Source organism: Zootoca vivipara, chromosome 3, assembly GCF_965207765.1.
Source record: "Zootoca vivipara chromosome 3, rZooViv2.hap1.1, whole genome shotgun sequence".
Classification (NCBI taxonomy): domain Eukaryota; kingdom Metazoa; phylum Chordata; class Lepidosauria; order Squamata; family Lacertidae; genus Zootoca; species Zootoca vivipara.
In genome coordinates, this window is record NC_142586.1 from 88,387,617 (window position 1) to 88,401,655 (window position 14,039).

The 14,039-nt window shown below is 46.2% G+C and overlaps 1 protein-coding gene across 3 annotated transcripts in view; it reads right to left on the reverse strand.

Annotated features, from left to right (window-relative positions):
- Nucleotides 1-13,344, reverse strand: part of COQ8A (coenzyme Q8A) — a 57,517-nt gene extending 44,173 nt beyond the window's left edge. The window contains exon 1 of one of the 3 annotated variants that reach the window (XM_035111470.3): nucleotides 13,267-13,344. The gene's annotated coding sequence lies outside the window, so the exon portion shown is untranslated. Of the gene's footprint in view, nucleotides 1-8,544; nucleotides 9,301-13,042 lie in introns of those variants that run through there. The other 2 variants (XM_088666628.1, XM_035111471.3) reach the window with 2 other exon arrangements.
- Between the last annotated feature and the right edge of the window lie 695 nt (nucleotides 13,345-14,039).

The window sequence follows — 14,039 nt, forward strand, 5'->3', positions numbered from 1 at the left end:
TTTTAAATGTGAAGCAGATAAATAACTGGACCAAGCTCAGGGCTGGCAGAATTCCACATGCTTCCTTGGAATGAAAATGTCATAGAAACAGGGCTCTATCTTACGTTCACAGAGAGGCCCAATTCTGTTACCTTGACAAGTTAAATGTCAATGCAGGAATCTTTTGCCCAACGTGCGGTTCGAACACAGAACCTTGGGATTAAGTTTCTCATACTGTACCAACATGCTGTTGTGGGATGTGTTATTTTGGTATGTTATTATATATTGTTTTGCTATGCTATTATGAAATTGATTTTGTTGTGTTTGAAACGCATCCCTGTTTCTTTGTTGTAAGCCGCTTTGAGCAGGGTTTTTTTGTGTGGAAAAGCGGAATACAAATAAAATGAACGAATGAATGACTGGGAAAATCCAGGTTCAAATATCCACCCAGCCTTGGGACTCACAACAAAATGCTGTAGTGTAGAGTGCTCCTGTTCCAGGGTTCTCTTCAAGAGTAGCCTATTTCTTTTTCCAACCCCCGGTTTTCTGTTTTGCCCATCTCAAACAGCATCCTGTGACCACAGCAGATGCTCAGGGAGCTGTTTGGGGATCCCCACTCTTGGGGTTGTTTATCCAAAAATGTTTTTGTCCTTCTGCAAACCTTGAATTTCCCCCACCATGGATAGCTCAGTTGGTTAGAGCATGGTGCTGATAATACCAAGGTTGCAGGTTTGATCTCTGTATGGGGCAGCTGCATATTCCTGCATTGCAGGCAGTGGAACTAGATGATCCGCAAGGTCCCTTCTGACTTTACAATTCTATGGTTCTATGCCAGTTTCTCCCTCTTTTGTATGGACAGTGCCGTTTTGGCTACGTAAGGATTTCACTTTCAGAGAATGAGCTCACCATTAGCATATGATTGATTATAGATAGATGATAGATAGATAGTTAAGATAGACACATACATGCAGGGATCTAGAAATAATGGGCTGAACCCTGACTTTAAATGCAAGCAAAGCTTCTCAGGACATCACATATGCAACAGACTGAGCACCATAGCAGCCAATAGCACGTGGTTATTATGAACCAGCACAATCCCTTAGACACCCTTGGCTTGCAACAGGGCTAAGGCTACAGAGGCACTGCACAGCAGACGTGCAGCTCCCTAAGCAAACCATCAACCCTAAAGAGAAAAACAGAGTGACTCAGCTTCTTCCAGCAGATCTTTGACCCTCAGAGTGGTTTTGACAAACCCATCTCTATGTGGACAGGAAACAATCGGTTCATTATCAACAGAGCGCTGCTGACAAACTGGCCCTGTTTATATTATCATCAGGAAGATTCTAACCTCCTCCTACCCATTTGAGATCAACAGCAGGTTTTGTTTTCCAAGTGCACAGACTGCCCTTTCTCCTCTGCCTTCCCCCCCCCCCAACATATCTGGGCTATTTATCGTTTCACATCATTTTCAGCAATGCTGAAAATGCTTCCCCCTATCTCAGCGTGAATGAATGCAGATTGCACAGGATAATAGATCCTGGATCTGTACCAATTACTGCACAAGGCATATCTTTTTAAAAAGAAAGAAAAAAATCAAATAAAAGGACAGCAGACTATTCTCCTTGCTGTGCCTTGGATTTCAAAGTCTACTGAACTCTTGTGGACTCTTATCAAGAAATACAGCAGAAAAGACTTTGATTCCCAGCAACTATTGTGCATGAAGTATTCTATGGAGATTTACTATGTTGAAAAACAAGGACATGTTGGAGGATTTTCTTCCTTCCAGAAGAGTAGGTACATCATCATTAAAAGAGCAGAAAGCGCCCTACCGTAGGCTGGGTTACACAATCACTTTGCCCTTTCCCTATTTCATTTGCATCAATGTTTGGAGCACTTGGAACAAATCAAACATAAAAATGAGATTCTGAAGCAGAGAAGAGCCCAGGTTAAGCAAAGGCTTCCCTCAATCCTCAAACTCTGATCACAGACCAAAGACCTGTGCATAGCAAAATCAGATCCTTTCATTTGACAAAAATTCCCTCCCCCTATACTTCTGGTGACAGTTGGCTCTCCTGGATCAAGAGCCCACCCATGAGCTCAAGGACAGCAATTGGGGGCTAACCTGTGGTGGCTCTCTAGATATTCTGGAATACAGCTGTGTGGTGGCTGTTGCAATGGGGTTTATGGCTGGGTTCAATTGCCAAGCTGTCAAGATGGGGTTGGTTACAAATATTATAAAATAGGGTGGGTTACGGTCGTTTTTCTAAAACCACCAACAAAAATAAAGTTGTCTGTAACTGGGTACAGTGGTACCTCTGGTTATGAACTTAGTTCGTTCCAGGTACTCAACTAGAGCACATAGTTATTTCCCAAAGTTGCTGAAAGACCGAAGCCCACTGGTAGGGACCCAGGTGGCGCTGTGGTTAAACCACTGAGCCTAGGGCTTGCTGATCAGAAGGTCGGCGGTTCGAATCCCTGTGATGGGGTGAGCTCCCGTTGCTTGGTCCCAGCTCCTGCCAACCTAGCAGTTCGAAAGCACGTCAAAATGCAAGTAGATAAATAGGAACCGCTACAGCGGGAAGGTAAACGGCGTTTCCATGTGCTGCTCTGGTTTGCCAGAAGCGGCTTTGTCATGCTGGCCACATGACCTGGAAGCTGTACGCCGGCTCCCTCGGCCAATAATGCGAGATGAGCACGCAACCCCAGAGTCGGTCACGATTGGACCTAATAGTCAGGGGTCCCTTTACCTTACGGTCGTTTTTCTAAAACCACCAACAAAAATAAAGTTGTCTGTAACTGGGTACAGTGGTACCTCTGGTTATGAACTTAGTTCGTTCCAGGTACTCAACTAGAGCACATAGTTATTTCCCAAAGTTGCTGAAAGACCGAAGCCCACTGCCAACAAGTCATAGCCAGTTAAGGACAGTTTTCTCCTTAAAAGGCCTGAGGCAACAGAAAGATTGGGGTAAAAATCCAACCCAGGAGAAAGCACGCCAACTGCTTTATTTTAGGCAGAGACACATCAGTAGAGTAAGTATGAATGTTCTGGACCGGCAACTCTATTTACATCATCATGATTAGGTCAGGTCAGACATTTTCTAGGGATGTGCAAAATTGTAGCCATCAGCTGCATGCCTGGAATTAACGCAGGCTCCTTTATGCTGGTCATGGATCTAGAAATAATTCACTTACACCCAATTAGGCTCAGTATTACAAAACTGCAGCCTACTCATCGCCGGCCACCCGCTCCAAACAAGTAGCCGGCATGCTCCTGCTAGGATAATGTCCACAAGCCAATTACAGCTTACTTACTCTGATGGAAATATTGGCATCAGTGCCTTGACTTCAGCAGCAGAAACAGACCAAAGAAAGAAACTAGTATGAATCAATTTTGGGGGGGGGACCCCAAGTATGGGTTCAGAAGTGGGAATGGGCAATAAGAACTCAATCTGTGCCTGAGCAATGAGTTTGTTAGAGGCGTGGTCCGCACAAGACAGTGAGACATGGGGTTTGTTCTCAGCTCATGCCTGGAAAGGAGAACACTTAAGCATGAGTCCCGGTTCTGATGAATCACTAAGCCAAACAGCAGTGAAATGGACCAGGAGGTGCAGTAAAGAGGGCTACAAGTTCTTCTCCGAGAGCCTGCATGTTCGTGCAATCCCTAAACCAAATTGAGGAGTCACACTCCAGTCAGCTGATTTATTGCACTCGGTAGAGCCCTATTGGCTCCATGTGTCACCTGATTCCTACTGAGCCAGCAGATGCAACATGGTTCTCTAGCTATCACAGTAGTAGTGGTAGTGCAGAAGCACCTCCTCTGTCACAAAGAAGCCACTTGGTCCTCCTGCTGGACTCCTGGGTCCATGACGCCTCTCACCTTTACAGCACTGCCTCTCATTCTTTCTAAAACAGAGAGGAGGTTCCTGTGGCCCTCAATATATAGCTGGACTACAACTCCCATCATCCTTGGTCATGGTGCCCGGGGTTGATAGGAGTTGCAGTGCAACAACATATGGGAGGCAACAGGGACCCTATCCCAGCTCCAACCCCAGGACTTTTCCATTGCTCACATTGTTCAAAAAGTGAGGTGAACATTTGGATTTTACCATTTTACGTTCTGTACAGTGAAGCTAGGAAAACCCAACTTCAACTTGTGCCTCAAAATTGACAGTGCACTGTTAGAAACCTATTTCTCATAACACATAGTTTGTTAAGTCCCAAGGTTTCCCTTTAAAAAGTAGGAACCCTTTTTTTCCCTCCCAGAGGATTTCAACTTAGTTAAAGCAATTTGTTTCTACAAAAGCTATAAAGAACAAAAGATCCCTCTCATAACATCAGTTGCTTAATAGGACAAGACCACTCTATACAAACTGTCACAAGTCTGCCAATTGCTGCATTACTTTCTATCAAAGATTTAGCTTCCCCATCAGTAGCAAACAAAGCTCAATTATGTGCAGAGGGCCTAATACAGAGAATTCTCAACATGCAATATTTTTTTCTGTCACAGGCAGGAGAGTCAAGGGTGCTTTCACACAAATTGGCCCCATGTTAGATAATCAGTTCATTTCACAACAGCAGCCACAAATACATCACTGTGGATGTCTAAAATTTAGTGAAATTCAACATTTACTTGTCAACAATAATGGCAAGTGATAATAATTCAAGCAAACTGTGCTTGAAAGTGCTTGAAAACTGACTCACCAATTAACATTAGCAGACATCCAAATGTAGACTATCAACATTAAATCCTCCTCCTCTTTCCCCAAGTTCTGCCAGCCCTGAAAACAACTCTTTTTAAACAAGCCTTTGATTCTGTTGCTATTTAATTTTCTCAGTTGCTATCCCTGGATCCCTTCTGTAGTGCTCCTTTTACATCTGACTCACGGTATTTTATCTAGCTATCTTGGGGATAGGATATTATCCAATTGTATTTTTTGTGATCTGCTTTTATAGTTTGCTGGCCTCTTTTGAGCATCTCCTTCGGAGAAGGAGAACTAGATATAAATTTCTGCATAAACAAACACACTAGCACAATCAGTGCGGACTTTGCCTACTGGCAGTTCGTTTCCAACTGACAACTCACCATATAAGAACAATTTAAAGTGGACACACTGTTCACCTGCGGAGACAGCCAGAACATACTTTTTTTTGTTTTTTGCAATAAGAGATGCAAACTATGCTGAATATTGTAAGTACATAGCACACTGCACACTAACTCCACACATGCAAATTAGGTATCCAGGAAAAGATTAGTCACCTTAACAGCAGACTGTGAAATTCAACTGGTGCTCTTGCCTCTTTAGCATGGCAGCCTCTGCATCCCAGCTTCCACCCTGTTCTGAAACCAATTCTCTGGAACTGGTTTTAGGGATACTGAGAGGAGAAGGAAGTTTGGGGGGGGGATGAATCACCTCCCCCACTCTTCATTAGTGAAGGCACCTGCTTCCATGAGCACAAAAGCACCAACTAGATTTTATCCCGGTGTATTCCCTCAATGGTCGTTATCCAACTAGGCACGGGTTATGGGAAGACAAGTTATGAAAATGCAGTGTTTTATTACAAAAAGCCACAGTATTGAACCATATAGCTCACTTTCTTATATATGGGGCAAAACACCTTTTACATAATGAAGCCCCGATCCTACAGTTACTAGTTCACTCTCAAAATATTCAGCGACCTTTACAACACGCGCACAGTTTGGCTTCTAAGAGGTCTTGCTCTTTCCAGTCCACACAATGCATGGATCTCAACCTCTCAATAGTCACCTGCTTTCCAAAATAGTTTACTGCTGCAGAAGATTAGGGTTCAGTAATACAGCTGTGGACATCGATGTGGACATACAGCTTGTAGGCTTTTTCAGACAGAGATACAGATACAGGTATATACAAGTACAAAGTATCTCTGTTGCTCCAGCAATTCAGTACAGTACATAACACAGGCGCCAACTCACTTCTGAGTGAGAGATTTTACTTTCTCTTTAGTGAGAGATTTTACTTTCTTGGGCTCGTTGATCACTGCAGATGGTGACAGCAGTCACGAAATTAAAAGACGCCTGCTTTTTGGGAGAAAAGCAATGACAAACCTAGACAGCATCTTAAAAAGCAGAGACATCACCTTGCCTACAAAGGTCCGTATAGTTAAAGCTATGGTTTTCCCAGTAGTGATGTATGGAAGTGAGAGCTGGACCATAAAGAAGGAAAGATTGAGGGCACAAGGAGAAGGGGACGACAGAGGATGAGATGGTTGGACAGTGTTCTCAAAGCTACGGACATGAGTTTGACCAAACTGCGGGAGGCAGTGCAAGACAGGAGTGCCTGGCGTGCTATGGTCCATGGGGTCACGAAGAGTCGGACACGACTAAACGACTAAACAACAACAACAACAACTCACTTCTGAAGACTGACCCTGACACACTACACAAAAACCCTGAACCAAAAGAGCCTTAATCACTGACATGCCTTAATCTCTTATACAGACAGCACTGGGCTGTTGCCATAGCAACTGGCTTGCCTGACCTTGCACCTGTTGGCTTATCTCAGAACATGGAGTAAATTGTGCTCATTAAGGAAATTAACCACTTCCTCCATGTTCAGTTCCTCCAACAAATTCAACAGAGGGAAGATAGATGAAGTGGGAAGCAGGGTAAATTGGGAAGTGGTTGTTTCAGTTGCATGTGTTATAGTGAGGTACAGAAACTAGGAGACTAACAGTCTCCTGCCAAAGGCTTCACAGAAAATATGTTTTTTAAAGGGAGAGATGGCATAATGCAAATATTCTGGCAAGAGTTCCAAGTTTACGGGGCAGCAAGCAATAAAATAAAGAATTTAAGGAAGCAGGAGCTCTTATATGACAGTGGGAAAATGGGAGAGCTGGAGCAGCAAAGATCAGAGGCAGGGATGTCTATGTGGACTTGAATGGAAATTAGTTTGCACTCCAACGAGGTTGGGTAGAGAGTTACCTTCTACTGCCTTGTACAGTGGTACCTCTGGTTACGAACTTAATCCGTTCCAGAGGTCCGTTCTTAAGCTGAAACTGTTCTTATCCTGAGGCGCACTTTCGCTAATGGGGCCTCCTGCTGCATGCACGCCAGAGGCACACGATTTCCGTTCGCATCCTGAGGCAAAGTTCACAGCCAGGAGCAGCTATTTCTGGGTTAGCGGAGCTTGTAACCTGAAGCATTCGTAAGCAGAAGAGTTCATAACCAGAAGTACCACTGTATAGGAATATCTCCTTCAGCATCCTGAAACAATTATATGAGGGCAGCTGACTCTATTTGCCCCATCACCTAGGCAAGTTCCCACTCTTGCCAAACCAGAACTGCAGACAGGAAGACCTGTGCCAGCACAGGAAATATTACCTACACAAAGTCCCAAAAGAAATACATGCACTCTGGAGTTCCAGACAATTTTAAGACCAATAAGGAGACCAAGGAAGGCCTGACCTATTTTTAAAAGCTCCTTTCAGTAACATTAGAACATACTGGGTTGTTACCTGTTTGCAACTAGTAACATGGGCACAAAGAGGCCAGGCAACTTCAGAGATGTGCAAATAAAGCTGAGAAATGACTGGAAGGAATTTAACAGCAACACAAATGCTATATTAAAGATGGCTAATAAGCAATACAAAAGTAACACCCGAGTGCACTTCTACATTAGATTCATGCTGTAACTCCTAGTGATTTTCTAGTAAATAGAAAGCATAAGCATATTTTATAGGAAGACGCTTACTAGTCTGGAAACTTGGGGAGGGACAAGGAAGGGGGGGTTAAAGCACAGCTCCATATTTCCTATCTTCATTCTCCACAATCCTTAACAACAAGGGCTAAAATAGTAGAAACCTCCAAGCTCTTCAATCTGTCAGGCATGGTGTGAAATAATATCCCAGAACCACCTGCCTTTAAGTTGCCTATTTTGGGGAGGAGAGGGCCAAAAAGAATTCTTCTTGCTGTAAAGATTCAAGGTCTATTCTTAGTCTTTTAAATATTGCAAATTAAGCAGTTGCCTGTGACAGCACATGGAAAAGAAAAGCATCTGGCGTCTGCTTTTATATATACAGGCACGATACACATCTCCAATGTGTCAAATAATAGTAAGTTGGGAATAAAATGGAACAGCTAACACGGTTGTATGGGAACCCTTGACTGCTCTCCCCATCTCCTGCATTTCATCACTGAATTCAAATAAGATAAAGAAGCAACACTGTTGGTTGTTGTGGCTTCCCAAGGTCATCATTTTTGGCTCATACACGCAAACAGTGCAAGATAAATGATTACGAACGTATTTTATCTCAGTTTTCAAAGTCACAAGGGTCACGGCTTTCAACCCTGGTCAAGTCATAGAAAGATATGCATGTTATTTATGCAGATTTGGCCTGCAGTAAGAGTCGCACTATCAGCAGTGATTAAAGGGATCCTTGTAAAGAAACGTGAGCAACCCTGAAGTCTCTTAGATCGAAGACATGAAACCACAGTCTTCTACATTATCATTTCCTCCCTCTGAAAGAAACAGTCTTTGCCTTCCTGACATTTGCCGTCTCTCTCTGATAAAACTCACCAAGGGAACTCACCTTCCCTTTTCTGTCTCCAGCACCTGGCGTTGAAATGAGGGGCAGGCGGGCTCGTCAACCTGGGAAGGTAGCCCATCCAGGAGAAGAAAAACTCTGATCCTTGTGGGATATCTTCAGAAGAAGAAAAGTCTAAGCAGTAAACCCAACAGAATCCAGAGTGGAGTCCTTCCAGGAACTCGCTGCAGCCAAGCTGGTGCCAAACATATTGCTCTGCTTTCCTTTCAACCACATCAACGAGGCCACAAACTGCAGGTGTGGGGAATCCTTTTCAACCCAAGGGCCACAGTCCTCTTCTGAGCAACTTTCCAGGGGCCACATGTCAGTGATGGGCAGGGCCGCAGGCAAATGTGGAATGGAGTAATGAAATGGAAGTTCAACCTCTGTAGTCAGCTACTTTCTATATTCTCACACACTCTTTTTTAATCCTCCATTCAAGCAAGTGATGGCAGCCAGGCAAACAAGACTCATGGAGGGTGCAAAGTAGGGTCAGTGAGGGCGTTGACCTAGGGGAGGGGGGCATGTCCAGAGCAGTGGGCAGATCAAAGTCCTGAGAGCCAGACAGAGCTGCTTCCAGCATTCCAAATTTCGCCAGGCACATTTTGCACCTGGCTATCAGCCACGTGCGACCAAGTGAAGAAGTCCAAGCACGAGAATGGCACCTGATGTCTTCACCATCTGGAAGTTAGGCTCATTGGATCTGGACTGCTTTCACACACTAGCAACACATCCTATGGAATTCTACCTGCTATATTTTATCTGCACAATGAAAACAAATTTCAGGAACCAAAAACTTGTATTCAAAAATATGACTTTCGAGCCGTCTGGCCCCAAAATGGCAAGTAGGCATTCCATTGTGGCGACTGTAGCCCTGGTTTAGCTTGTATATCTGAGTTTCTAACACTGGAGTGTTCAGAGGGGCACATTCAAGCCTGGGGTCCAAGGCCCCACAACTCTCTGACACAGAGAGACCCCTTTGGCTGCCCATGGCTGGTGAATGCGTATCTAACGTAGTAACATCAATGAAGTAAGGTAAAGGTAAAGGGACCCCTGACCGTTAGGTCCAGTCGTGGACGACTGTGGGGCTGCGGCACTCATCTCACTTTACTAGCCGAGGGAGCCAGCGTACAGCTTCCAGGTCATGTGGCCAGCATGACTAAGCCGCTTCTGGCAAACCAGAGCAGCACACGGAAACACCGTTTACCTTCCCACCAGAGCAGTACCTATTTAACGACTTGCACTTTGACATGCTTTTGAACTGCTAGGTGGGCAGGAGCATGGACCAAGCAACGGGAGCAAACCCCATCGCAGGGATTCGAACCGCCAACCTGCTGATCAGCAAGCCCTAGGCTCTGTGGTTTAACCCACAGCACCACCCGCGTCCCTATCAATGAAGTAGAAAGGCTGAATTCTTAAGACTTTAAAAGTTCAACTGTTGTCAGTCTGCAAGACGAATAAGCAGCATCTGGTTTCCCTCTAGAACAAAAACTAAGAGAACAAACAACTTTCCACAAAGGTGATGCTAAGCAGAGTTCTACAACTTTGCACACAAGCATCTACTGTTCAATTGTTTGTTGCGTAAAGTAACTATATAGGATAATGCTATCTTTATTGCTGTTGCTTTTGTACTGGAAGAATGGGTTTAAGAGTTGTTACTTTTTTCATTTTATTGTTTATAAACATGTCTTTATAGGGCAAGTTACAACTAAGGCTACCAAGTCAATAAAAATACTCAGCCAGCCAACTAAATTCTCCCAGAGGCAAGTGTAGGTCTGTGACCAAAGTCTTTGAAGTACCTAGCGATTGCTGTGATCCCTTGACTCCAGGTGATCATCAGACAGGCAGGGTTTTTCTTTGTCAGGATCTTTTCCCTCTATGCAGTCCATTTATGCCACAAACACATCTGGGACAGGTAGTAAGGTGTTTGTGCAGTAGTCATTTCTGCACACTTATCTGCAAGGCTGGTCATAGTAGAGCCAAGGTCTGTGCACATGCAGTTATGGGAAGTTTTCAATTCCTCTGGCTAATAAACTATATTCTGCTTGCAAGCTTTCCATGGGCATCTGGCCAGGCAATGTGAAAACAGGATGGCTAGACTAGACGTGCCGTGCCATTGGCCTGATCCAGCAGGACTCTTCCTAAGCTCTCAGACAAAATAAGTCCCCTCCTTTTTCCCTTTCACTTGCTCAAGTGACAGAATACAGGATTTGCAAGAAGGGGAATACCAAGTATTAAGCGGATCAAGAGAGCATCTACAAGAGAGCTACCGGTATATCCACAGCAAATATAGAAAAATATGAATCACAGCCCTTTAGATGTTCGCATTTACCCTAATCACTGGAAGGAACACCAATTCATCAGGTCTGGAATACAAGCAGACACACTGTGTACATCAGGCAACCGGCAAGAGCCACAACCTACACAGCAGGTGCGTTAAACAAACACTGACATCACTCACTTAAAATGTTCAGTCACCATCGCATTGCCGCTAATACACAGCAGGTAAATTGTGCTTTTCTTCACTTCTTCTCAATGCAATGGGGAATTATTAAATATACTCTAATATACATTTATTCAATACACCAAAAGAAACCTTTCGTTTTTCTATCCAAGGCTTTTTGCAATGCAGAGTATTTAGGCTTGTGCCACCAAGTCATACAAGCAGCTCTGGGTCAATGGTACAGAGCTGGCTCACCTCAGGAGCAAGGCAAGGTTAATCAGGCTGACTGGAAAGAGGATTGCCTTAGTGCATATTATATTTAGGCTCAAGATGGACATATTGCACAGAGACAGCTGGCAAATTCAAATCTGTAACACTCAAGTAATGGGGGTGGGGGAACAATCCAAATAAAAGTGTGGGAAGTTAGGGGAATGGAAGAGGCTAGAAGTGAGAAAGGATGGCACTAGTGGAATGCACCCTGTTCTGGATGAATGTGGTCACACTCCCCTTGAAGAAGCACAGAAGCAGGTGTGCAGCTTGGGGGTATTTCTGTATGGAACACCATCAGTGGAGGCACAAGTGGGTTCAGTGGCACAGAATGCCTTCTAGCAACTTTGACCAATAGCACAGTTGCAACCCTACCTGGACAGGGATAACCTGGGTTCAGTTGTCTACGCTCTGATTACCTCCTGGTTAGACTACTACAATGCACTGTATGTGGGACTGCCTTTGAAGACAGGTCAGAAGCTACAGCTAGTGCAGGACTACTTAGCAGAGGTAAATAACTAACCAAAACATTAAGGTGGAAACATGTAACACTGGTTCTGACCCAACTGCGTTGGCTTGCCAATTTGTTTCTGGGACCAATTGCTGGTTTTGACCTTTAAAGCCTTATACAATTCAGGACTGCTATATCTAAAAGACTGCCTTTCCCCATATGAACTTGCCAGGACCGAGAGGCTATTATCTGAAGCTCTTCTCTACATGCCACCTTCACAGGGTGACAAGAAAATGGGCCTTCTCTGAAGTACCGTAGCCCCTGATTATGGAAGTAGCCTCTGTTCAAGAAGGCCCACTGTTTAAGAAGGCCTTTGACAAACACATTTTTGTTTTCAAGGTCATTTGGACATCATCGGAACATTTGATATTATCATTATTACTATATTGTACTATAATATATTGTATGATTGAATTTATTTACAGTAATGTTTATGTGAGTTTACTATAGCATTTTTACTTTAGTTGCAAATCACTTTGTGGCCGTTTTGGTGGAAAGCAATGCATAAAAAATTAAGAAACCTAACCTAGCAAGGAAAAATGGTTCCATATGTTTATGGGGGGGCGGGATTTAGCTACTTTTTGCATTCAGGATCGCCTGCCACATAGCATGTGGCTTCTGAAAACCAAACTAATAGCTTTCTGGAAGGGGACTTCGAAAGAGAATTTCCTCCTCTCTCCCCGCCCCTACTTACTGGCCTGCACAGCTTGAATCCTTCGGATCTAGTGGTTTTACCTTCTTTGTTTCTATCGACGCTTTCTAAGCATTTCCTTGGCAGGCGTAAAATGGTTTCAGACAGAGCCCTTCCATCTGACAACCAGACACTTTGAAATACGCTACATATTTTTACAAAGAAAAACGCCGTCCACTAAAGAGAAACGAATATAGCAGGCCTGGGGAGATTTGGGGAGGGGAGGGGGCTGCAGATTGGGACGATGGACATTAACAAATACAAGGTATAGGGATGGGGGTTGCAGCAGCAGCTGCTGCCGCCCCACGGACGAGCAAAGCAGGAAAGAGCGCCACGCCTCCTGTTTCGAGCTCCGGCCCTGCAAAGACCGTGTCCGGCGCGAGGTGCGGCCCTTCCACTCTCCGTTAGCGGCAGCCCGTCCCCCGCTGCAGTCGGCACCGACGTGCAACCCCGGGGTCGTCCCGCTCGCTTCGCCCACCACCCGCAAGCACTTGAGAGGGCTGCAAAGGGGAGCCGAAACCCTCCCTACCGTTAACAGAGCGCATCTGGCCCGGCGCCACTTAAAAGTCTCCCCGCCGGGATCCGGCCCTACCTTGGGTGGAAGGGGTGTGCGCTTAGAGGAAGAGGTCGTCTACTGGAAACGGCTTCTTCCCCACCCACCCGCGCCCCTTTCTGGGCCTCGTGCATAGGGACGGGCGTCGCGCTGAGGAAAAGCTGGGCTCCCACCTTTCCCCGCTGGCGCAAGCGCGCTTCCCACCCCACCCGCCGTACAAAATGCAAGGGGGCCGCTCCCCGCCGTACCCCTCGCTCGCTTACCTCCCCGGGCAGGAGAGCTTTGCAGCACCAGCACCAGCAGCGTCGTGCCCGCTTGGCGACTCCGTTCGCCTCCGCCCCGCGGCACCACGAGGTGCGCGAGCTTGTTTACCAACTCGCGTTTCCCTTCCCCCCCCCCTTCCTGCACCGCCCCGTCGGCTGGAGACCCCCGCGGCCAGGCTCCGCCCCTCGCGCGCCTATTGGTTCTGCCGTAACCACCGCCCTCCCCTGCCCGGGGATTAGCGCGAGAGCCGAGGTTGCCACGCCGCTGGGAGCGTGTTCGGCTCGTGGGGCCCGCGCTCTGGCCAATGGGAAGCCGGGGCGGACGGAGCTTCCGCCAATCCCCAGGCGGCGTGTCCGCTCGTCCGTTCCCCCACGCCGCCCCCAGCACGGGGGACGCTGCTCGCTCCGACGCGGTGGCGGGAGGGCTGGGCATGGATGCGGAGAGGAGGAGGAGGGTCGGTGCATGTGCAGCGGGGCACGTTGCTGTTGCCGCCGTGCGCTTCTTTCCTCCCCCCCTCCGGGGTTGTGCTTCGTCGTCCCCGCCCTCGGACAAAGCTGAGGTTCCCGGACTCCCTGTCTAACAAAGGCCGCATTCCCAAAAGCTCCTGTCTGCCGCCCTGAATTTACGTGTCTCCCTGCACGTATCTGCACAGCACAGGGCATTTCAGTGCAATGCTTGTTGGTACAGGGAAGGGGGGAGACGCGTGGACGTTTCCTGTGTTAGTGGGGTTTGGGCCTGTCCTTCGTAACTGCAGGGCGGATAATTTGGAAGA